The 25,506-nt window shown below is 44.5% G+C and overlaps 1 protein-coding gene across 2 annotated transcripts in view; it reads left to right on the top strand.

The window, feature by feature from the left end:
• adamtsl3 (ADAMTS-like 3) overlaps window positions 1–25,506 on the top strand; it is a 104,654-nt gene that overhangs the window by 2,947 nt on the left and 76,201 nt on the right. The window lies entirely within an intron of this gene.

Raw genomic sequence — 25,506 nt, 5'->3', positions numbered from 1 at the left:
ATTGCAAAAAGAATATCGGCTGAAATATTCATATCCCCCCCCCCCCCCCCAAAAAAAATATTGGTTCCAGCAGTTCTGGAAGTAACCGCCTTCGTCATTTTGGATGATGAGGTTTACTAAAGAACTGTAAATTTAAGTGTTTGCTGACCATGCTTGAGGGTTCATTGGGAAAACTCATAGCACACTTTTATATTAAGATCAGGTTTTTAAAAAAAGAAGAAGAAGAAAAAAGAAGTAAGTATTGGCCCCAAGAATCCTGCTTGAGTTGAAATACTGGGGTGAGTGAGTTCTGCGACGCATGCCCTGCGACGTATTTGAGAGAGCTTGTGTCATCTTGAGAGGTCACACCTTATCAGCCTGAACAAACACCTCAAATTGGTGCGCTCAGCTTCCACTAATCACGCCGGCATAGTTTACCATCTTATCTCCCACATGTAAAGACGGACATAACGACACAGCCAGCAGTTGTTAGGCCTGCAGACGGAAAGGAGGGGGGGGGGGGTGGCAGGAGGCCACTGTCAGTGTGTGTGTAAATGACCACGACAGGTGCTAATATCTCCTCAAGGTGATTTGGACTTTAGACGCCCTGGCGGCCATGTAGCCCATCCAGCACGTCCACACTATAATCAGTGAGTGACGGGAAGGGCTTCGCAACTCTTTCCAGGCAACTGTCCAGTGCTATCCTGATTGTGTTACAGTTAAAATAATGAGCAGAAAATACTGAAATGGCAAGTTATTCATCTGCAGCTAATATGAGAACAAAACACATGTTAAACTTGTCAGATTTTGTTGGACCCCAGAGGGGTGTGCGCGCGTTAGATTTCTCTTACGCTGCGATTAAAAGCGCCTTCTAAATGTTTGCGCTCAGCTGAATGAGCTGTTCAGTTGTGTGTCCAAGACGTCTGGAGCGATCCTGCCTCACGCCGACTCCTGTGTAACAGCGGCGGTTCGGTTGTTTTGTGTTTCTGTCGCACAGCGAGACTGAAAAATGACTCGGTGAGGTGAAGCAGTCGCCAGAACATGACAAGCTTTCCCATCTGCGCAAGGAGTGACTGTGCAGCATGAGTCAGCGCGGGACATTAACACACACACACACACACACACACACACCAGAGTGACCTGGGTGCTTTGCTTCAGAGACCAGGGATCAACAAGTGCTACCTCCCAGTGTCTCTGCTACTTGGTGGCCTTTTCTTTTCATCTTTCCTCACCGGGTCACCGTCTCTGCTTTGCTGTTTAACAGAAGAATGAGCGTTGGAAGTTATGCTGTGTGTGATTTGTGTGTGTGGGCCAAATGGCCTGTGGCTCCGACCCTAAATGGAATAGACCTTCCTTTGTGGGTGACATAATGACATACCTCCAGTGATTCTTGGAGGGTCTTGTTGCTCTCACACCACTCTCTCGATGTGTGCCACAAAGTGGAATGTTCCAGAAGTTGTTGTTTTTTTGTTTTGCTGGATGGGGATTTGAAGTTTCTTGTGTGGAAGGCTTAAAGATACCTAAGCTTACATCGTGCCAATGAATAGTTGCACACCGCAAAGCACACATTTTAATGCAAACATTTCCCTTCTTTTTTGTTTGCGAGTCATACGCTTTATTTCTCACCTCTAGGGAGTTTGTCAAACCTACTCCTACACGCATGGATGTACGAATCTGAGTTTTTCGTACCGTTTCAACCTAATACCAGTGCGCCCGCCCCTCCCCCCCTAAAAAAAGTACAACTTCTAACCTTTATCTTTATGACTGATTTAGATAAGTGTCCATTCGCTACAACTGTAACATCGTCATACTAAACCCAGAGGAAATGCCATGCTTGTTGTGGCGGCGCTGGAGTCATACGCTCGCCGTGCAGCATCATCAACGTTTTCATTTTCCACTACGTGATCCAAAACCCAGTGTAAAACTGTTGGCTTTCGGCTGAAGGAACCCATGGCGATGCTGACTTCCGGGTTGGCCAAGAAAAATATGTCATCCCTGCGGTCTTCTATAGATTTAGTCCTGTAAATTAGCCTCTTGATTTCCTCTCTGCAAAAACAAAGCAAGCAAACAGATGACTGCCAGACTGCTCCGTCATTTGGCCGCAACACTTCAGCGCATGCCTTTCTTCTTATTTTAGTGCAGCAAATTGAAAGGAAAAATTAGCTACAAAAGCGTCCAATTCCGCTGTGTATTCAAGGAAATGGCCCCTCTTAGAATTTGAATGCAGTCAAGAGGACGCATTGAACTCCTCAGGACAAGGAGGCTTTTTGGGTCTTGTGGCAGGATTAAGTGGGTTCAAGTCATGCAAATAGTCCCAAGTGAGTGTCTGTCAACAACAACCCCTCTTGTCCCGTGGAACACGCTCCTCGGCTTGGTTGCTTGATTATAAAGACCGCAGAGTAATTGGCTTTCATGAGCGCTTTTGTTGTGGACTCAGGTGGTACAGGAAGCGAGTCGACTCCGAGAGACGGACTCACTTGAGGAGCAGAGGAAAAGGCTTCAGAGAACATCTGGTCATTGATGGATAGATGGAGTTTTTGGAGTGCGTTAACAAGACAGAGTGTTTTCAGTTACACTGCAAAAGCCGTCATACTCATCTCATTGTTCCCATCTGGCCTTAATCTGTGGAGTGAGACTGAGGGTGGAGGTGCAGATGTGTGTGTGTGTGTGTGTGTGTGTGTGTGTGTGTGTGTGTGTGTGTGTTGTTCATCTTCATCCAAGACCAAAATTCATTGGTACACACTGTAAATTGCCAAGGCACCCACAAACTCTTACGCTTCTCTTTGAGTTGTGTCAGGATTCCTGGCACATTTGCCAGGTTTCCTGTGTCCCACTCAGGTGTACCGGGACATGGCTCTTCCAGAATCTCGCGGGCAGACATTCATCCACGTAGAGCCAGGCCAAAAGGAAGTAGCTTTGCGCTGTTCGCGGAAGGCCAGTGAAATAAAATCATGTCAAACAGAACAAGACAGATGGCGGCTTCCAAAGAAAGTTCAGTTTCATTTGCCATAAGGCACGAGCTTGAGTCGAGCACCCGGAAGCCATTGAAATTATTAATGCCAAGAGATGTGACACAGATGCCATGGTGGGAAAAGCTTGAAGTCAGTTTTAAAGACCTTTTTTAACAGTTTTTAAAGTTGTTTGGCGTTAATCGTGAATATGCCTCTCTCTGACATGTTAAACGTTTGTAAAGCAGCAGGTAAAGAAAACAGGGCAGAGGTCTTCGGCCAGTCTGTTTGCTAAATACGAAGGTCGGCGTAGCAGAAGTCGGCTTGGCGTAGAATAATATGTGCGAGCGCAAGCATGTTTTATAGATGTTAGCCGAATCCCCACCCCCATCTTCAGTTGCAATAAGCTAGTTTTTGCTTCTTCTTTTTTTTTTTTTGGTCTTTATGCTAAGCTAAGCTAAACACTGCTCGGGCTTCGCTCCATTCAGCAGGCGGACATGGATTTGCTATCAATATTCCCGTCTAGATAATAACTGTAATTCAAAAAAAAAAAAAAAAAAATCGAAGGAATTATTTTTCTTTGTACAGTTATTAAAAAAAAATTCAAATCCAAAGTTACTGCCAGCAGTCACTGACCAGTTGCTGACTTAAGGTCAGCATAAAAACTGGACTCAGGAACCGCCCACCCAGTTCGTCTCATCATGGTAAAAAATAAAGCACATAAGAGTAATTCCAAGTTGCTGGCTTGTGTATTTACTGTCCATATTGTTCATTATTTGGGCAAAGTCGTCTTCTATGAACAGTAATTTGAACAGCCTTTGTGGATTGGTGTTTTTATGCGAATAATGTGATGCTAGTTAACCTTAGTTGCATAACAGATACCTCACAAATCACATCAAGACATTTTTGTTGGCTACAGTCACAGGCTAGCTGGGTAGTCCATTGTTTCCTGGTGAGTTGTCTAAAATTTAGGCAAAAACCTTTTGCACAGAGTTACAGGCAGCACATCAGACATGCTTGTAGTTTACGTGAAGCTAAAATATTTGACCTCCAACCTCGTTTCATACTCAGCATAGATGAGAGAAATGTTGTCTGACTCAAAAAAAAAAAAAGAGGAAATAATTGGATCTTCCAAGTTGTAAGAATAACTCTCTAAACAGGAACTAAAGAACGATTGCGCAACTCGATAGTGTTGTTTGCCTTTCCATCACTTGTTGCCGAGTTCTAATAACATGCTTTGACTCGGTGCCCAAAAACACCCCGTAAACAGCATAGCTTGCTGGAAACCTGCTGCCGTGCTGTGCCAGAGCAAACGTTGTTCAGACTGCAATCCCAAAATGCATAATGAGTCTTTGCGGTTTCCTGTGGATCTGGAAAGATAGGGTTTCTGTGCCACACACACAAAAGTCTGTCACGCATTGATTATGAGCTGCCAGCAGATGGCAACATTACAGCAGAAGGATGTTTTGTCTTGGATGAGCCACATGTAGCTCCCATGTCCATCACATATAGTCAGTTCTATTCTGATTTTGCAGGTGGCTGCCCTCTGTCCCCTCTCCATTTGCTCTGAAGCCCCTCGTGAATGTATTTGTTCCTTCTTCGTGAGGTTTATTTGTCATCGTCAGGCTTGAAAACTGAGCTTCTGGCATCCTGTTCCTCTGATGAAACATGTTTGGGCTCACGAGCTCATGTTCCCTGGATTGGCATGATGAAGCCTTGTTGTTTTATCCGGTTGTGAGCAGCAGCGGGGGCATCGTCTGGCCCCCGCATTTTTTCACACTGATGATCGAAAAAAGTGCTGTTGCATGGCCCTGTGTTGGCTTGTATGCATCTATCTGTTCTGCCCCAGCCTTGACCTCAGATCCATCCCAGGGTGGGATTGCAGCAGGAGGACCAGGGAGTGGTGCTAACGAGAGGGGAGAAGAGAACCCCGGGCCCCCTTGTGACGCCTAATTAGAGGGGAGGGCAGGTAGGAGGTGCTGCACAGTACTAGGGAGGATTGTCAGGAGGGTGGAAGAGGCCTGATTGGACACTGCAGATGGAAGGAGAGAGGGCAGAAACAAGCAAGAGGGGAGGACAAAAGGAAGGATGGACAAAAAGCGACAGGAAAAAAACATGAAGTGTGCAGGACAATTTATATTCTTTGACTTTTAGTCATGAATCTTATGAAGACTAATAAGAAACAACCTTTTGATTTTCATCGGTGTGTTTTGATGTGCATCTGGAAGAACTGCATTAGAAATGTTCGGGATTGGCGATGTAATTTTAGGGGGTTTCTGTTTGTTTTTGTGTGTGTGTGTGTGTAAAAGAATAAATGCACAACACAGGACATGCAGACCCCTAACTTGAGGAAGCGTTGACACAGGGAACCGAGAACTCTCAAGACTTACCAGCTGTTTCCAGCGCTGTCATCTTTATGGATATTCCCAGACTGTGTTCGTCTCCGCACAGCAAGCCACATGTCCAATAATAGCTGGTACTCCAGAATAACAACAATGTGTCCGGTTGAAGGCAATTCCCCAAGACCTCTCTCAATTTTTTTTTTTTGGTTAATAAACTCTCACAGTCACAGCTGTGCGTAACGTTGCCAGTACTTCTGGCAGCATTGAAGTTAAATGAATTTGTTCCAAACCAGTTGATGGAAACACAGTACAACTACACAAGTAGTATCAACGATGAAGGAGGGGAAGACGAAGGCGAGCATAGACCAAGGAAAGGTGGAATTTTACCAGGGTGAAAGTGCTGTCGATGAAGGCAACACGCAAGAGGGGATTGACAGTTTCATGAAGCATGCGCGTGGAGCAAAAGTCCAAGTGGAGAAGAGTTACATGAAAGCTACTTGTAAGAAGTTAGATAGCAAAAGATAAAAAGTACCAATCCAGCTTTCTGGAGCGAGAGATTCTAGGCATCCATCACAAATTCAAAAAAAGGGGCGATCTCAATTTCTTCCTGCTGACATCACTCCTTTGTGGGAGGTGGGGAGGGGATTGAACATGAGTGTGAGAAAGGTCAGGTGTAGGGGGATGGCTAAATCCACTGGAAAAATGATTTGAGTCTGGGTCTGCATGGCTGATGTCTGACGGGGTCTCCACGGCTGGCTGCAGTCGATGTTTGTAAGGTTAATGATGCCCCCCACCCACCCCCACCCCCACCCTTTGACACATATGTTTTGAGTAAACGCTGCATTTAGGATTACAGTGGTTATGCTCACGGAAGCAGATTTGTACCGAATACGCCCGTCAAATTTTCTCCCAACTCTGCAGATCCCCAAGGCAGAAGCTGTGAAGGACTTCAGCATCTTTCCCATCACGGTTTTTGTTTTACAGCGCATAACTTGACGTGTTCCTTATTTGATTTCTTGCTGAGTCGCTGAGCGTTTACCTTCAAGATGTTGCTCTGTCAAGTAGACGCTGCCCAAACTCCTCTGTACTATGACATCAGGGGGCCATGCAGGGTAGTTGCACGAGTGTTTCACTTTCAAAGGGTGTGTCATTTCTTCTTGGCAGGCTGCAGTGCATTAAAACCATTTCTGAATTCTGCTATTTCACAAGTATATGATAGTAGTGATGACATTTCAAACACAAATGCTTTTTGTAGTCCAGACTCTACTTGAGAATATCAGTTGTTTTACGGCAGTAGTGCAAGCTCCCGTTCAGTGGGCCCAGGGATACAGCCTCTAGGAAGCGGCTGATGAGCTCCTCCTCGTTGTGGGACCTTGTGGCCTGCTCGGCCCATCCCATCCCACCTTTTTTTTTTTTTGTTTGTTTCTACCTGGAAGTTGAATTGCAGGTTAGCGTAGGAGCGTCCTCCACCTTCTGCTGGCCTTACTGCAGGTCACAATTTACTGTGAGCTCGGATTCAGCGGCCTGGTTGCTGCCCGTCTGCAGTTGTTTGTCCCAGATGCCTGCTGCATTTCCAACAAGCAGCAGTGTGCTTCTTCTGTCTGAACGCATGTTATTCAAGTGTGCCTTTAGTCTTGTGATCAGCATTGGTGTGGTGTGACTAAGTGAGCCAAAGGTTCATCCTCCATCACTGTTCCCAGGCCGCTCAATGGGATTACCTCGACCAGAATGCCCCCCCCCCCACTCTCTCTGTCTCACACACACACACACACACACACTAGGGTGAGCAGTGACACAACACAGATGTCATAGCCACAGAGAGGCTTAGGTCTCCCTTTCAAGGAAGCCCGTGCCTTGGAAATCTCTTTTTTTTTTTTTTGTACTCTCGATGGATATTAGCATTAGCAACAGCTAAGTTAAAGGCATGCGTTATTACATTGAATTAGCATAACACTGGAGATGCATTAATGTAGCCACCAGAAAAAAAAAAGAAAAGAAACCCAAACTTTCCAGCCTCTTGGTGAATCCGTGCTGGGATTGTGCTGCAGCCATGCTAGGTCCATGGCTGTAATGAGACCCCCCCCCCCCCCCCCAATGATGTGGTGAATGCAGGGCAGACTCATAACACCCCTGAGCGCTTTATGTGGAAACTCACGTGCAGTACCTTATCTATCCACCAGGAAAGGCAGTGAGCGTAAACTGAAGCGCTTTACTGAGTTTGAATTCAGTTTTTAATTTTGTCCGATTTGATGAAGGAGAGCTCAGAGCAAATTATTATTAAATCACTGGGATATTTGGTCAGAAATATTAGGACACGGATGTCTTGCAAGCTGTTCACAGCGTACTTAAACCAGTCAGTGACTTCTTTGTCTGGAGAGAATTATGACCAGTTCCTCTACTGGGATGATGTGTTGGCTGCGGCAGACAAGGACCTCCTGTTGACAAAGTCAATAAAAACTGGAATTCTTCAAAAGCTGGAGGCCAAATATGAAAGTGATTCGATGTGCGATTTCATGCATAATTGCACTTCCCTTGACCTGCGGTACCGTGGACAACATGAGAATGATGACAATGCATTGGCTGAGACCAGGGTGGAGTTACAGGCAGAGATGGTGAGACTTAGAGGGTCAAGCACCAGCAGGCCCAGTGGCCATCGGAGTGGAAGATGGAGAGGTGCAAGCCGAGCGCCCGCCAATAAAAGATGACTCTGGGCAGCCTCCTGCAAAGAAACGCTGTGGTGGGGCTGTATCTCACTTTCTCTCATCAGTTACATGACAACATGACAAACTTGACCCTTTTTTAAATTTTTATTTTTCTCTTATACCCATCTGTGTTGTTCCCAGGTGCACAACAGTTTGCAAAAAATTGTAAAAAGACGTCTGTCAAACCTTAACCGAAGTAGAAATACATATCAAGACTAACTATGACTTGTGCTAAAGTCGACCAAGTCAAAGAGTTGCCACAAATGTAAAATTAGTTGTTTTTTTTTAAATGGAGTTGAATGATCATTATCATTGTCATATTTCAGCATTATTGTCCTGAATTATAATTCAGGGCTTCATACAGGAAATGCTGCGACAAGTAAAGGTTGAGCTCTTTTTTGTGTGTGTGGATGAAGCGCAACCTGATGGTGACATTGCAGCGGAAGGAGTGGGTGCGTTTACGGTGCAATTTAAGCACAACCCCGAAAAGGGGGCGGGGTGGGGTGGCTGTCAACTGGCTTGAAAACAGCTCGACAGCGGCAGGAAGTTCGCTAGCTTTTGGGTGGAAGTGGACATTTTAAGTGGCTGCATCCATGTGTGCGGCCGTAGAGTCTTGTCCTATGTTGTGCGGTGATCGAGTCTTGACCCCTGAAAATAATCGCCCTTACAGCAAAAATGCATCAGCGGGTTGCTGTGTCTTTGACCGGCCTTTGTCTCAGCGTGGCGTGAGATTTGACCCGCCAGTGTGGAATTCAGTCCCAGCATACCTTTGTGCTGTGACATCATCCATGCTGCTGTCCTGTTCCGATCTCAGTCGGACACATGTACCGTGGGCAGAAAATGCTGTCTCACATGTGCACAGCTTGTGTAAATCTGTCGTCTACCGGTACTTGCCGCCTTAAATCCTCTCAGCACACCCCGCCCCCACCCCCATCCTGCTGATGACAGGTATGTAGCTTGAAAAGTATTTGGCAACCGTGACCTAGAAAAGTGCATATGTGGCATGAAGCATTTCACTCATCCTTGATTCTTTTTTTTTTCCCCCCTCCTCATAAAGCTTTCTCAAACAATCTCTTCATGCTACACTATCAGCGGGTTTCTTTTCAGCTCAACATGATTTTCTCCATCGCTGGAATAGTTGGGATTGTGGTGACCAGGGGGGCCTGAGAAGCCACCAGCGTACGACAGTTACAGGAGCGTGTATGCAGTGAGGAACAGCTGGAGAGCATGGCAGGTGCCTGTACCATGACGGTTCCAATTAGAATTACGGAAGGGCATCTATAAATGTCAAGAAAATGCTGGTGCCTTCGAATGGGGTGGTCTTTACCATGCTCACGAAGAGACCACATGAAGCCCCGATTGTGGTACTCATGACATCATAAGCCAGTTTTTTGTTTTTTTTTTTAAACATTAATATTTAAGGTTGTGACAAGTTGGACCTTTTTCAGAAATTCTCAGGCTTTGTTTTTTTGTTTTTTTTTGTTTTCCAGCGGATGGATTAATATTTAGTCACTTGTGTTCGGAGCTTCGTGGAATGTTCAATGAAAAATGTTGACATTACCAGCAAGCTTATCTTTTCATGAGCCTCTTTATTTACCAGATTAACATCAGTGGTTTCTGGGTGCTGAGAGTAACTTTAGCTATGTTTGCTAACAGTACATTCGCCGACCAACTTTTTAGTTGACACGGCGATATCACTGCCAGCTCTAAAAGCCACGTTGTGACACGAGGTGAGTGGCATGCACTTTAACGTGGACTTGTTTTGCCAATGCAGGAAGAGGCAGGAATGAGGAAATTACCTTTGGGAACACACCAAAAGCCTGACCGGTGGGAAATGGTCAAAGAGCCGCTTCATGCGTGTTGTCTCAAGTTAAAGATGCGTGTGTCAATGCGCGACTCTGGCGTTCACCGAGGTTTGATTGGCAGCAGGGTGCAGCAGGAATGTGGCTGGCTGCAGCTCTCTGTAGGACGGGTACAAACGGCTCTATCATCGCATGGGAGAGTAATCGTTACAGGCAAATCGTTACACGATCAGCGGGAACCCACAGCGTGCCAAATATGCAAGAATTCTTGGAGGGAGGAGGAAGTCAACAAAAGCAATGGAACAATGGAGAGAAAGCCAGATCATAAACAGAGGATGAGGTAGAAATGAGGGGAAAAGTCCTGGATTAGTTCAAGAGTGAAATCTACAAATACTTCTGTGAATGTAGCAGAATTTTTAGGAAAAGGTGTGAGTTGGGATGCTTGTTCTCTCTCTGAACCCAGCAGAGTCCAAACGTAGCAATCCAGACAGATTTTGATTTGGCTAAAGACCAACGCCGTTGACAGCAATGATGGGAATAACGCCGTTAAAATAAACGGCATTACTAACGGCATTACTTTTTTTCAGTAACGGGTACTCTCACTAATTACTTTGTCTATTGTTACAACGCCGTTACCGTTACCAACACGTCGTTACTCCGCGTTATTGAAGCGACTCATTGAAACTGCCATCCGGCTCGGCTCACACAGACACAGGAGCCGCAAATGCGTGTTTTTTTGTTTTACTCCTTTGGTGCGGGGGAGGGGCGGGGCGAGATAAGCGCCTAATGCTGATTGGCTAAGACAGAGTAAAGCTTTCACGTTGAGCCAACCAGAGACATCAGGTGGGCGGGTGTTTACTCAGGAACCCAGCACAGTGCAGCACTCACGCTAACTATCAGAGACGGCGAGTCTGGGGGAAAGACATCGTTTTCTAGATGGAAATAGAGGAACTACTTTAACTTCGTGGCGGTCAAAGGTCAAAACGTACATATTGAGGGGGCGTTATGTCGTCCCAGAGCGAGAGTGAAGAGGCTGTCAACGTCCAGTGTCAGCAACTCCAATTTAATGAAGCGCCTCTCGACGGCCCTACTCTTCGTCTACTAAACTCAGTTACTAACTCAGTTACTTTTTGGGAGAAGTAACAAGTAACTATAACTAATTACTATTTCAAAGTAATGTGCCCAACACTGGTTGACAGTAGCCAAAAGCAACAAGCTTTTGCTCCACTTTCATGCACAGTTACGCAAAGATAGCACAATTTGCCGGGTTTGCATATGCAACACTACTCTGCAAGACTTAAGTGGTGGAATGGTTTAGCGTGCTCAGAGGTTGTACTGCTTTTTTTTGTTGTTGTTGTCACGGTTTCAGTTTTATTTTGGTTCTCTTTGATTTGTACAATACGGAGAAGAAAATGGTCCCAGTGAATGCTCTCATTCTAATATTGCTGCTTCCCGAAGAAAAAGTTAGGGTTCGCATGCATATCGAATCCTGGGTTATAATATTGAACGGTCATTTTTGGTAATGCCGTGACATCCCTGCTTGATCTCTGTTATGAGCAGCAATACGTGTAGAAAATTTTAATTCTGCGAAAGACAAGTGTTGAGTCTTCCCAGTTCGTCAAGCAGTGAATGTTCCCGCAGCACTGGCAAAATTCAATCACAAGTTTTTAAAGATGCCAAAGAAAACATTAATTTAAAACGCGAAGACCATTTTGAAGGTGTTCACTTATTAAAAATGCTGTCCCTATCAGTTTTTGTTTTTTTGAAGTCACAAACCGTTGCAACTGTTGTGTTCTGAGGATGATCTCATGATCTATAATCTGTCACTTCAGATACTTTGAGAACTTTCAGAAAGCGTTATGCCAAACCTTTCCCACCAAAACCATTTCTAGAACATTTTAAAAACTCATCTTGAAGAAGATCTCTTCTGAACTACATCGGCACGTGCAGCTGAGTTCCTGGCCATTCGCTGTCAAACTGCACAGATTTTTGGTAAATTTGACGGAACGACCACATGATTTGGACCTAATCACATTACTCCATTTTTGATTCCCTGGTTTCCATGGTTTTTGATACTTGTAAACTTGTCAGATGACACCCTTTGGGAGACTAAGTGAATGTAACAGCAGCGTGTGTTGTGACATAAATTAAAAAAAAAAAAAAGAGAAACGCTAGCACCAATAGGTGTTAGCCAAACAGGCATCGTAGTTTATTGCAAATTTCACGCTTTTTTTTTTCACAGAAGTAACTTGCATCTCGCCAAGTCAGCTAGCTGAGCCCAACCTGAATATTCGGATCAACCCTCTGCTCTTGACTCATTACCTTTTAGTTCAAGTTCAGTTCCTTGCTTGATCGTGTGCATTTCTAAGGAAACAGAGATATCACCAGCAAGCTGTTACATGTAGTATGTTAAGTGTCCTCAGTTTTGGAGCTAAACTGATGTGCAGTCACGATATTACACTCAGTGGTGTGCTTTAGCATCATTATTCTGTCAGTCATGGAAAGCATACCCTGAACTAGAAGAACAAGACCAGAATGTACATTAACTCACAAACTTTTTAATGACAAATTTTCTAATGACCCTTGCATTACGCAAGACATTTGTTGCATGAATTAGGCACAAGGAGAGAAGACAAACCGGCGCATGCATCAAGAAAAGGTGACATAAACCTGTCATGATGCAAGCTGGATAACGCGACTGCAATAAATCAGCAGAAGTGGGAGCGAGAGCACATGTTAATCAGCAGCCAAATTCAGACAGTTGGTCGATCAATCAGCTCAACATTCTGTCTGGGTTTTAATATAGTTACACTTAAATCGAACTGGCAAGGAGGCTCTCTGCACAACAACTTAAGAATTTATTACACTCACCCAAAGCGAACCAAATACCAGCCGCTCACCTCATAGGGAATAATTGCCCAGTGTTAATATTACAATATGTGGCTGTAATTGCTGCGGCTAATCTGTGCTGACAACAAATATTTTTTTGCAGAGGGAATATTTTCCTTTTTAAACCAGACTGAGTTTGCAGGCCACTAATTCATACGGCAGATGTGGAATTGGGCAAAAAAAAAAAAAAAAAAAACCCATTCAGGTTTACAGACTTCTACGACACCGAAGGTCAGCTGCTCCAGTGTTGCAGTAAACCAAACGGAAGATGGAAAAGTGCGACACCTTCAGAGAATCGGAGATCGAGATGCTGGAGCTTGTTTTGTGCGCAGGTGTGTCCGTCATGCACCCTGCCGTCAGGAGCTGAGGAGGATGGAAGTTCATGTCAACAATGAGTGCCAGTTTGTTTTGTTTTGTTTTTCCATGAATCTGTGCAGCCATGTGTCTGCAATGCGACCGTAGGAGATTCCTGCTCTGACACGCCGCTATCTTGTCCATAGCCTTTTGGAAAGTAAAGTAAGCTGACATGTCTGCATTATTTATTTATTTATTTTATCTACTTTGGATTCACTTTGATTAGGAAAGTGCAGTATTTCGATCATGAATCCTGGTTTCATCGGTTTTTATATGTCTTGCATGTTAAGTTTTAATTTCCCATACCTGATACCATACTTAGCCCCCTGCCCATTGCCTAACCCCCTTACCTCTCGATGAGCTCAGCTCCTAGATCCTACCCTTTCCCTTTTTCTGGATCTGACGTATTTGTGCGGTTAGCCTTCCTTCTCCTCACTCGTCAGACTGTCTCAGTGTATATCAGAGAAAAAGGGTAGACTTATGACCAATGTACGCACATGCATAGATGTGTTCGCATGCCCTGAAGGGATCCCACCCTGCTCTGTAGTGCAATGTAGAGTGAAGGTAGGGTCACTGAGGGCAAGATGGTTTCCGCCAAGTAGAATTATCGTGGTAGTTTGCCCAGAGGTAAGCACATTCTCATGTCAAGTGTGTTTCTTGTTCCAAGGAGGGTGGGTAAATTAGTAAAAGCTTATTTTACACCTGGCTTTCAATGTAGTGTGTATGCAATTCTTCAATAAACTTCACAATCCAGTTTCATAACAGTATCTGATTGGAGCTGTACCCTCTAAGCGCCTCAATCTTGTTGTTGACAAGCTTCCAACTTGTTCAGACAAATGTGGAAAGACATTTTCCTGATTCTATGTGATGATCCAGGGCAAAGGATGGATAGTTTTTCTTTCCGCTGTTCAAATCCAGATTGCTGAAGAGGCATGGCAGATTTAAGAGTCCAAATAAACCCACTAATCACTTACACAGGACAGCGCAGCTCCCCTGGTAGGACTCGGTGCCCAGCAATCAGTGTCTGATATGTCAAAGGCTACATGACTGTTGGATCCAGCGCCACGGCTCATCTCAAGGCTCTTACTGTACAGAAGAAACCCATTTGGCTCGCGGACCCTCTATGAACTTGCATGCCCCAGTTATCTGGATGACGCAAGTGAATCAGGGCAGATCCACCACTTGTGTCTCATTAATTTCAGGCACACCCAGCTGTTGTCATAATTCTGCTGTTTGCACAGCCCTTTGTGCTCCCATCTTGTCCTACTTTGTACTCTGAAGGCCACTGCTGCTCAGGAGCTGTAATTTTATTTTTTTAAAATTTTTTTTTAAACAGCAGTGTAATGCAGTCCTGATATGAAGACAGGCTTCCCAGAGCAGTAACATTTGAATTCTGTTCAAAAACAGAGCCATAAAATAACACAGCTTGTTCCAATGTGAACACAGCATGAGTTTTAAATGAATTTTTAATGCTACAAAGGGTTTGTTTGTGTTTCTCTTATTGGTGAAATACATAAAAGTAGAGATGTGAAAGTTTGAGAGAAAATTATCCCACAAATGTTTTGAAATGTAGGCTTTATAAGCAGCTCCCATGTTTGTGTTTCTGATGAGGGCAAAAATGAAACCAGGACCATCAACCGGTATAACTGGAAACAAAGGTTCAACTAAAGTTCACAAACGGAGGTGATTTTATTTTAGGTCTGTGTTTAAAAAAAAAAAAAAAGTCAACTTTAAGTTTTTTCGTTGGTCAGTTTTAATATTTCTACCTCAATATTTATTTATTTTGTACCCTGTATGTCTTCTAGAGTCTACTTCTTTGGGGTTCTTAAACTTTGTCATGTTTTGGATCTCCAAATTGACTTTGCATCTGGCACCGACTCCGTTTTAAGGGATTTTATATATTAGGGTTCAGACGGGGAGGCACGGTGGTGCAGTGGTCAGCACTGTTGCCTCACAGCAAGAAGGTTCCGGGTTCAAGCCCCGGCAGCATGGATCTTTCTGTGTGGAGTCTCCATGTTCTCCCTGTTCCTGTGTGGGTTCTCTCTGGTACTCCAGCTTCCTCCCACAGTCCAAAGACATCAAGAGGGGACGAGGCTGATTGATACTCTAAATTGACCGTAGGTGTGACTGTGAGTGTGAATGGTTGTCTGTCTCTATGTGTTGGTCCTGTGATGGACTGGTGACCTGTCCAGGGTGAACCCCGCCTCTCGCCTGAACAGGGTAAGTGGTAGAAAATGGATGGATGGAGGTTTCAGACGACACAAACATTAAACACAAGATATCCGTTCCAGTCTCACTGATCAAACCATAAAAAAAATTTCATATTAAGCCCAGGTTGTTTTGCTAATTGTCTTAAAAAGTTGAGTCCATTTACACAATGTCACCTTTGACACTAGCAAAGGAAAAAAAAGTTACTTGACAACTTTGAAGAAGTTAACTTGCACTGTGTTGACCAGGAAAATACAACCCCCCCCCCAAAAAAATTTTTTTTGAATAAAAAAAAAAGAACAAGAAAATAACATCAGTCAAAAATTAACATAAACAACTTCTTCATTTTGTTGAGGCTCTAATCTTTCAAACCCCTGTTAACTTTTGTGGCTGTACCTTGAACCAGTTTTGACCTACCACCATGTGCTGTCCTGGAGAAGGATATGATGGTCAGTGGTGTCAAAAGCTGCACTAAGATCTATGATGATGCTATGATGAACCCTGAAACCTGACTGGAAATCCTCTCATAGGCTGTTGCTATGGAGAACGTCACAGAGCTGTTTAGCAACTGCTCTCTCCAGAATTTTGGAGAGAAAAGGAAGAGTTGATATTGGTCTGTAGTTGGCCAAAACTTCTGGATCCAGGGTTGCTTTTTTGAGAAGAGGTTTAGTTACTGCTTCTTTAAAGGACTGTGGGACGTAACCAGATATCAGCGACACACTGATCATGTCCAAGAGAGAAGTACCAACCAAGGGTCTTTCAGCAGCTTAGTTGGGATGGGGTCTAGGAGACTGGTGGACGGTGTAGAGGAAGTTATTGTACCTTGTTCGTGAAGGTCAATGGGCTACCCAGGTGTATGTCTGGGCCTACAGCTGCCCTCTGGGGTTTCTGGGGTTATCAATGATGTGGTGCCAGCTGATGGCAGGAGGAGAATTTTCTCTCCAATTCGTAGAATTTTGCCATTAAAAAAGAGTTCTGCTACTCAGGGAGACAGGAATACTTGGCTCAACAGAGCTCTGGCTCTCTGTCAGTCTGGCTACAGCGCTGAAGAGGAACCTGGGGTCGTTCTTGCGTTCATCAGTCAATGCTGAGTCTGCTCGAGTTTTACGAAGGACTTTCCTAGTTTTAAGGCTACCTCGGCAAATTGCACGCGACTCTTCACGTTGGGAGGAGCGCCGTGTCCTCTCCAGTTTTTGAGTTTTGTGTTTCAGATGTCGGGTTTCAGAATTGTACCGAGGTGCTTGTTTCGTTTTGTTTCATGGTTTTCTTTTTTAATGGGGAAGTAGAGTCCAAAGTTGTTCATAAGGTGCCCGATAAAAGGATCAATTTGGGGAGGGACCAAGGTTGACAACAATGTCCTCCGTAATGATGGGACATGACACTGAATTTAGTGCCGATGGAATCGCTTCCTTAAATGATCGGACAAACTACAGTTCACACAATAGTGACTCGGCTCTCTCTCCTCAGCGAGTGCATGGAAGTTCTTCACTCTGCATGTGAACTGAAAACTGTCCTCTAAAGGAGCTGGATCATTCAGTGGTGAAAATCACGTCCTGCTTTTGTTTGACATGAGCTCAACATCAGATAGCACGAACCCATAAACATCCCTTCAGCATTTTAGCGAAGATGAGCATTAGTTCTGTTCTCAACATTAAAGATAGCCAAGCTGTCAAATATGAATGATTGTTAAGGATTAATTAGGCTAGAGCTTCTGATGTCAGAATACTGAGATTTGTTGTTGTCAAAATAATCCCACGTATACCGGTACTCGAAGTCACCCACCACACACACACGCCACTGGCCTGGCCCAGCATGGCTCTGTCCTTTCTCTGACCCATAATTCCCTTCTTCCTGCCCACCTAGAGATTAACCGAGGGCTCACGACCTGTCCACCTGCGAGAGGCATCGCATTTACTCTCCAATCTAATGGTTCTAGTTGGTCGTCTAATCCTTTGGAACAGATGTCAAGGGCCTAACCAAGTGCAGGCTGTTCAATTTCCATTGTGATTTCTTCTTGGAATTTTCATTGTTCAGCTGCAGAGGCCACCTGTATCGATCATTTTTTTGTGTATATATTTATTTGGATACTTTTGTTGTTGTTGTTGTTTGTAGCATTGCTAAGTTGTTTCTTGATTATGGCTGGGAAAGAAAAGAGGCTCGTCTGTGCTTCAGTTTGTGGCAAAAGAAAGTTTTTGTAGAGGTCCTTGCCGTCGTTCCGGAGTGGCTCGGGGACGGCTGGTACTGGTGGTAGATTGGCAGACTTTAAGCCTTCATTGGCTTCATGGCCCTCCCTCAATTTCACGTATACCCTCAGGATCACTCAGCGCCCCCTGGATATCTGTAGATAGCATAAAACTTGCAGAACACAAAGCAAAAATTAGACATACAGTATGCCTGAACCTTATTTTGAAGGTTTTGATTGCAGGAGCAATTTTTGGAGCTATCAGATTGAAACTCAAGATGCCACAGTAAGTTCACTTAGGACATTCTCAGAAGGATGTGTGCCTTTTTGAAAGCCACTTTTAATGGTAGGGGGAAAAGAAACCCTTTTAATGGCTTGAGAATATGAAGATGGCACTCTGAGGCTTGAAGAAACTCCAATGTTTCAGTATTGTATTTATTTATTTTTTTTTTTTTAAAAGGTATGCCTGTTTAAAAAAAGCTATCTTGGGCGGCCTGGCTTTCATTGAGAAGTACTGTCTTACATGACCAAGAGTTTTTATGTTCAGGTGTAATAGTACTCCATTAATCGTCGACTTATCTGTTCTTGTATGTGGTCCAAAACTCAATGGACCTTTTTTGAGTTTCAGTTTTTAGGGTCTCTCTCTCCTTATCGCTCTCCCATCCGCACTCTTACGGAGGTTTTCCATGTATGCTTGCATGTAATCAAGATGGGCTGAACCATATGATTCCTGTGATATCCTCCTGTCTTTGTGCTATTAGCACTGTAAGCCGAGCATGATCTATCTCTCCAGAACTGTATCTTCCTGCTGCATGGAGAGCGCGGAGCGAGCGGATACGCCACAAATTCATGACATACCTGTTCCTCCTGACAATAAACCTCAATTCTCTTCGGCTGAGATGAGCGATAGCTTCCAACCTCTTTGCTGCTCTCAGGTTTCATGCCACCAGGGCTCTGCTCTTCACATGAAAAGAATAAGAATATATTATACCAACGAGAAGCCGCAGCCAGCAAGTTTTAAGACCCATAGTCGTAACTTACCTGCTGCAGCTTGCCAACCTGTCAAGGTTGTCCTATTTCAAATGGAACTGTCGTCAGTCTTGGGTTAAGATACTATATTACCATCATTCATAGCAACTGAAACTGAAAGAGCACACAGCCCCCTCCGCATTATAGTGTAATGAATGACGCTTACATATTTAATTTGGACGGTCAGATATGATTGATGTCGTCTTGAATTTCATTATGGTGCCAAACTAGTTTAGTCCTCTCCTGTTACTGATGTTTATCACCGTATGTGCGTGTAGCAACCGTGGTTAAAAACATTGTTTTAGCAGCAAAATAGGTACAGGTTTGACTGGGGTTAAGCAATGTACGCCTGATTTATACTTGTGTGTTAAACTGACTGTAACTTTTGGCATAGGGACACATCGCCGCACGCATAGGCACAGACTGCAAAAGCTGCGGCTGGTCTGCTTGGTGACATCACATTTCCACCGATGCATTTTCACACCGTCTCCTCCTCTGGTTCAGCAAATGTTGCTGCTGTGCAACATTTATCAGCTCAGATTTGAACCCTTTCTCCAACGTGGTTATTTGGAGTCACAAAAACGACCAAAATTCACAACGGCGAAACGGAGGCCTCTCTGCCTGCACGCAAGTGTAAATGCCCACAATGGTCTCAAAGGTGCACGAGTATTATCGAGCGAGTGTTTATCGTCAGGAAGAAAAAAAAAACATTTGGTGAGGAGAGAAGGAGCCAGTTCTATTCTGCTGCAGTCAGGGGTATGGCTATTCAAATTCACTAACTTGCATTTTCAATCATGTCTACCCAGGTTGCCCGCATTTTCGATCGAGTTATATTTACTCACTGAAGTCCTCATTGCCCCCTTTGGATCGAGTGTCTGTGATTGTACATTAATTTCTCTGCTTGTCAGTGCAGGTAGAATATCAAGTCGTGGATGAGGCCAAGAAAGATGTCTTAACGCAAACCTCCAGGCTGCTTTCTAACCTAATAAGAAACAGTCTGAACTTCAGATTATCTTGCCATTGTCCGCGTGTAGCCTTGGTTTTACGGTTGTAGTCATTTGTTTCCCCATGCATCAGACAGTGACTCTTACGTGTGAACCTTTTTGTGAGTTAAACATGCTTTTTTTTTTTTTCTTCTTCTTTTTTTTTTCCTGAAAAGGGATGGGACAGACAGAGGAAGTTGTCCAGGGATTCTTGTCCTGTAGCCGTGCCCAGCATTGCCAAACTCCGCTCGCTGTTGAAATGACCCTGGGCACATGCCTCAGCTGTGCAAACACAGCCGCACTACTGGACACACACTCACATTGAAGCAGAGCCAAATTCAATGATTTGCGTTGCCTTGACACTCTTCTTTGAAACCATTTCATGTCCCTAGCAAATATTCCGCTCCCTTCCTTGGTAAATGTGACTTGCGCTTCGAGACTGAATAATGCCTCCAAACACGCCGCCGTTGCTTCTTTTCTGTCTCCCTCTCTCACGTAAATATTTCCCAGTTTGTCAGCTTAATGTCTCACCTCTTCATTCATTTTTCTTCCCAACTGTCCCGCATGACACCAGACATCCCTTTTCTTTGAACGAGAACCACCAAAGTCTAGAAGAAGGGGATGCAAGGCAACTCAAACATCGGCCAGTTGACACAGAGAGCGAGCCATCAGTCGTCCAGCCCGTGTCAACATGATCACCCACACACTTGTGTTCCCTCCAGTCACCCTAATTATTAATATCCTATGCTAATTTCAGCTGTATTTTTACATGTTGTGATACAAAAACGAGAATCGGTATCTGGTGGGAACAAAACTGAATCAGATTTTTTTGGGGGGGGGGGGGTTGCTGGCTCGTTCTAGACTATAGCACATTGTCAGATCGACAAAGTGTGTTTCTCTCTCCATTTCCTCAATTCTCAAAGTGTGATCCCATGTGCTCGGATCTGAGGGAGGTCGAGGGGAGTCGGGGGGTGGGTGTGTGAGATGTTAGCACAGATTTTTGGGGCCCAATCTGAACTGGATTTGGGGGTTCGGAATATGCTGATGGTTGGAAAACAGACTGCTGTTCTATCAGAACAGCAAGGCCAAGACGAATTAAATGCAGGGACAGAAGCGTGCGGGGCAGATAAAAGAGGGGGCCGTGTGGACCCAGATGCAGCTACATTACCTGTACGTATGGCCGTTGGGCCTCTTGAAGGAGGTGGTTACCCACCCGTGTAAATTCCCATTGCAGTAAATCTGCGTTCACGGCCAGACACTTCCAATTAGTCAAACACACAGAGGCTGAGTACACCGAGGAGCAGCACTTACTTCGAGAATGCTGCCCACATATTTAGAAACTGTCACTCTTGCTGCCCCATTGCGGGATTACGTTAACTGACAATAGTTTGTTTGGGAAAGGTTTTTTTTTTTTTACATTTTTTGTTTTTTTTTTAGGGTAAGATCAATACAGTAACACCCTTGCGAGCAAATCAGTCCATTTCCGCTGAACCGGTGTGACCTCATAATGTATTTAAACTGACCGCAGTAGACTGCCAGGGAGACCGCTCTCAGCTTTAGAGCTGAAGGCTCTTCCTGGGATAGCAGAGCGTTTGTCAGCCGGGCCAACAGAGAGCCCTCATACAAAAACAAACTTATGTTATGCTGTCGATCAGTGTCAGTGGGTCCTACACGGGAATGACATGCAAGTGCTTTGAATGCATTGAAAGGTTCTGGAACTGGTGCACATGCTCACGCTGAAGCGGGTCTCCAACGCTAACCCCAAATGACTTCAGATAAAGTATGCAGACACGTAGAGTTAGACAAACAGGGGAGCATGGAGTCAGTGAAATCTCCTGCCGTGAGCGCAAACGGCGCCTCAGATCTGTCTTATTAACACAAAGGGAATGTTAAGGATGAAAAAAACCTTCCACCCACACTTTCACCCATCTGCTGCTCCCTCATCCTTTAAAACACAACTTTGGCTGCGTCCCAGCTGACAGGAGTGTCATTCGTCAGGGCAGCTCCCTCTTGTCTGCAATTACACAATTATGGCAGGGACGTTTGAGTAATTAGTCTTTATAATTGTCTCAAGTCCCTGCAACTATTCTCCAGTTTCACCATCAAGTATTGAAGTCTGAGACGCTCCTTGTCTGCCTGCCTCTCATGGCGATATTTTTTTTTTTTTTTTTTTGCTTGAATGTTGAGGTATTCTTGCATTGTTTTCTGTCAAACTTCGGAGATAATTGCACCCTCCGGAATCTCTGCAAACACTCAAAAGAGTAAATGGACCACATTACGCTGTCACATCTTGTTGCTGTCTTCATAGACCACTGGGGTTGTTGTTTCTGATCCCTAGTGTGTCCCTGATATAGTTCCCAAGGAGTTTTTTTTTTTTTTTTAAAGGGCCTAAGACAAATCCTTGGGTTCCATCTCTGCTTCCCTATGATGTTGTGATTTGTTGGGCTGCAGGAGAGTTTGTGGATCCGTGGGAGTGGAAGTGAATCATCAAAATGCCAGTGTTTGTTGTCCTGCAGGATTAATGGGAACCTGACTGTTTATGATACTTGTCATTTTTTTGGCAGAAGTCGTCTGCATTTGAGCGGGACTAAAACCTCGTGTATGGCCGTTTTGAAAAAGGGGCCAATCTATCACAAGGGTGGTCTGTGTGTCTAGCATGAATTCCTTCCCCAGTTGTTTATGCATACAACCGTCTCTAGGTTCCTGGCGCATTCTGTGAATCAAATGGTTTTATTAGCACACACTTCGGGCTGGAAGCTGAAAAAGCAGTGGATGCTTTAGCCCACTTAGCAGCAAACGTTATTTCAGCTGAATAATGCCCGCCTGTTGCACTGATTCCAAATTTGATAGGAATCAAACAGTTGATGAGGCTTTTTTTTTTTTTTTTCCTATCAGCCTTGAATGAATTTAACCCCTTCTCCCGGATTTTTTGCATCATTTGTTAGCAGTTCTTTGTTTTTAGATCCATTTTCACACGGCTGTCATTTGAGTTCTTGAAAGGGAGGCGAACTCTGCGCAGAACGCAAAGATGCTCCGTCTGGTTTGATGTCACTTCAATCAGCTGCGACTCGACCTGCGGTTCATCCATCGAGGAGAGTTTTGCCCCACTGCTGTGCTGGTCTCTGCTTTACATCCCTTCAGACTGACTGATTTTTTGAAAGAGCAGCAGACACTGGGAAACTTTTAACACTCTACTGCTGTACCAGTGGTACAACTCGGTCACTCAACCTCAGCTACTCAACCGCTAGCGCTGTCTCATCGTTCTGACCGCCAAAAAGTGCTCGTCCGTGACCGCCTGGCATCAGTCCGTTGCGCTGTGCAAGCAGAAATGTCGAGCTGGAGCTGTTATCATCCTGCGATGGTAGAAAAAATACCCAGGCTTGTTTGTGTTTCTGTAACCCAATCATAATTTGTTGTAGGCATGAATTGCAAAATTACACCAGGGGTTGATAAAATTCTGTTTTCTGGAGGCTTTAAAAGACCTGCCTTGTTTTTAAGAGTCCAGTTCAGTGTGTGGATTTCTCCTGGCACGCTAACTCAAAGTTCGTTGTCGTGTCCCAGAGGTTTTTTTTTGCTGTAGTTGTTGTTTTTTGAAGATTTTTCCGGAATATATACCATCTGAAGAGTTTCAAACTCCTCCTCTTCCATTAGGTTAACTCGATGATGGGGGGGGGGGGGGGGGGGAGTCAGTCTGTGCCTCTGTCGGAATGACGACGACGAGAATCGCATAGATTTGCATTCATTTTCGCTGCTCCGCTTCCATCTGGAACCAGATGCATGAAACCGTATCAGCTGCGTGACTCACTCTCTATGCATGGAGACAGAAATATGCATTTGCATTCTTTTCATCATATTAAGACGTACTTGCCTGATTTCCACCCCTAGCAGTAACCATAAATAGATGTGGACCCGCAGCTGATTGTTTCCATATCGTGATGTCTGCCTGCTCCACCAGGCTCTTGGACCTGGTAGAAAAAGAAGTTTTTCCTCAGGATGTCGTGGGACATGAAGGTTTTGCTCTCTAATCTCTTACATGCTACTTTTAAAAACATGTCCCATTGGGTTTTTTATATATATATATATATATATATATATATATATATATATATATATATATATATATATATATATATAAGGATGATTCATCAGTTGTGTGTAAAACGGGGGGAGATGAAATGGAATTACACGTTTATTCGTGCTGCAACGATGAGATGATCACTACCACACACCACACCGTGGAGAGAGAAGAGAGAAAGTAGCTGAGTCTAAGTTTCGCACTTCATAAAAAGGGTAGAAAAGGTACTGGTAAACATCCAAAATTCTTTCCACTCCGTGCTGCTGCTGGCTTCCAATAATGAGGAGCACAATTGAAGATTGTGGATTTCAGAGTGGGGCAGTTAAGGATGCCACGCAACAAGCAGGGCAGCATTCCATTATTTGCCTTACTGCCAACCAGATGAGGTCAGGGTTCAAGAATGCCACAGAATGGGGAAATTAAGATTGTGGGATGGTCGGGCAGCTCCACAAATGAGGGTCTTAATTTGGGAGCAGGCATGCAACAGTGATTCGGCAGCAACCGCAGACGGTATTCTGGAGAAGACCGGGGCTTTCATGACACATGTTGCTGTTGGCCAAAACGGTTCAGGAAACTCGGCGGAACAAATTTGTTGGCTGTTGTACGAGAATCTTCACAGATCGCAGTTTCCGCCTCACTTAACTTTACCTCGCTTCGCACCACCAAGGTTTCATTCGTTTGGCCTTCAGTGATGTGCGGTCACGATTCAGGCCAGTCGCTCGCCAGGTTTGCATTTTGTCTCGTTCGGTGCAAACTGCTGTTACTGGATCGGTCTACAGGGAGGTCTCGCAGGGACAGCTTTCATGCATTTCACGGAGGGATCTGCGTTCGGGGAACTGCCGTCGTCAATACTGCGGAGACGTACAATGAGGTGGCGCAGTAAATTGAGTCCGTGGATAAAATAAAGACAAAATGAGAAGACTTAAAAGTGTGTAGACGCCCCCGAATATGGTGAGGTACCAAAATCCAGACCACGCAGCACCAGAGATTATGTTTCTCAGACATCCTGGCCCTCTGGCAAGATTTTATAACAAATCTTTTTCTTTTTTTCTTTTTTTTTTTAAATTGCCCTGTACATATGAAAATGAAAAAAAAGGTTGAAGTCCAGAGGTTTTTCATTTAAAGAAACATTTCGGTTTCAGTACAGAAAAAGGTTTTTTTTTGTTGTTTGTTTGGGGTTTTTTTGCCTCGCAGGTCATATTGAACTTTATCAAATGAAGTGGCGGGGTGACCTCCTGCTGCTCCTCCTCACGTCTCGATGAGATGCTCAGGCATCGAGATTCTTTCCAACCCCCCCCCCCCCCCCCCCGGTTCACTGAAAAATACACGATTGCTTTTTGTTGTTGTTGTCGTATTTCATGGAAAGTAGTAATAAATAAATAAAATAACATTCACCTTCACCTTCACCTCTCAGATCAAAGGGATAGTTTTCATTTTGACTAAAAGCGAAATGTTTGAGTCCAGCGAAACAAAGAATTTGGAAAGCACCACTGCAAGACCGTTATAAAGCGTTGTCATCAATCATCCAGTGACAGTCAAAGCTATGCGTGAAACCCTGGTGGTTTGAAGCGGTCCTACAGCAGCACACATGCACTGGAAAGTGAACCTGTTGGCCTGCCACATGCAGAACATTATGTTGTAAGAGCACAACCCAGCTGTCTATTTGAATCCTTCGACTGACCGTTGTGATGAAGGGTGACAGATGTGTTCGTGCGTGCGTGTGTGTGTGTGTGTGTGTGTGGGATGTGTGTGCGTAGCATATTGTTCTCCATTGAAATCCGCTGCTTATTAAAGGCTTTCTTGAAGACACCACTTGACTACCCATTTTCGTAGTTGCTTTTGTCACGGCGTGCGCGGTCTTATGTTCACACGTTTGGCATCGCGCGGGACTTCATTGCTGACACAATCAGCAGTTACGGTCACTTAACACCGCTGACCAGAGTTGCAGATGGGCTAGAGGATCGATCGGACCGATGAAAAACTGGAACAGAGAGCTGTCACACAGCTGCTCCG

This window comes from Aulostomus chinensis, chromosome 24 (assembly GCF_037954235.1).
Source record: "Aulostomus chinensis isolate RoL2024-O1b breed Wild chromosome 24, RoL_Achi_v1.0, whole genome shotgun sequence".
In the NCBI taxonomy this organism is placed as follows: domain Eukaryota; kingdom Metazoa; phylum Chordata; class Actinopteri; order Syngnathiformes; family Aulostomidae; genus Aulostomus; species Aulostomus chinensis.
The sequence above is the reverse complement of the archived record's forward strand: the minus strand, read 5'-3'. Positions and strand labels throughout refer to the sequence as shown.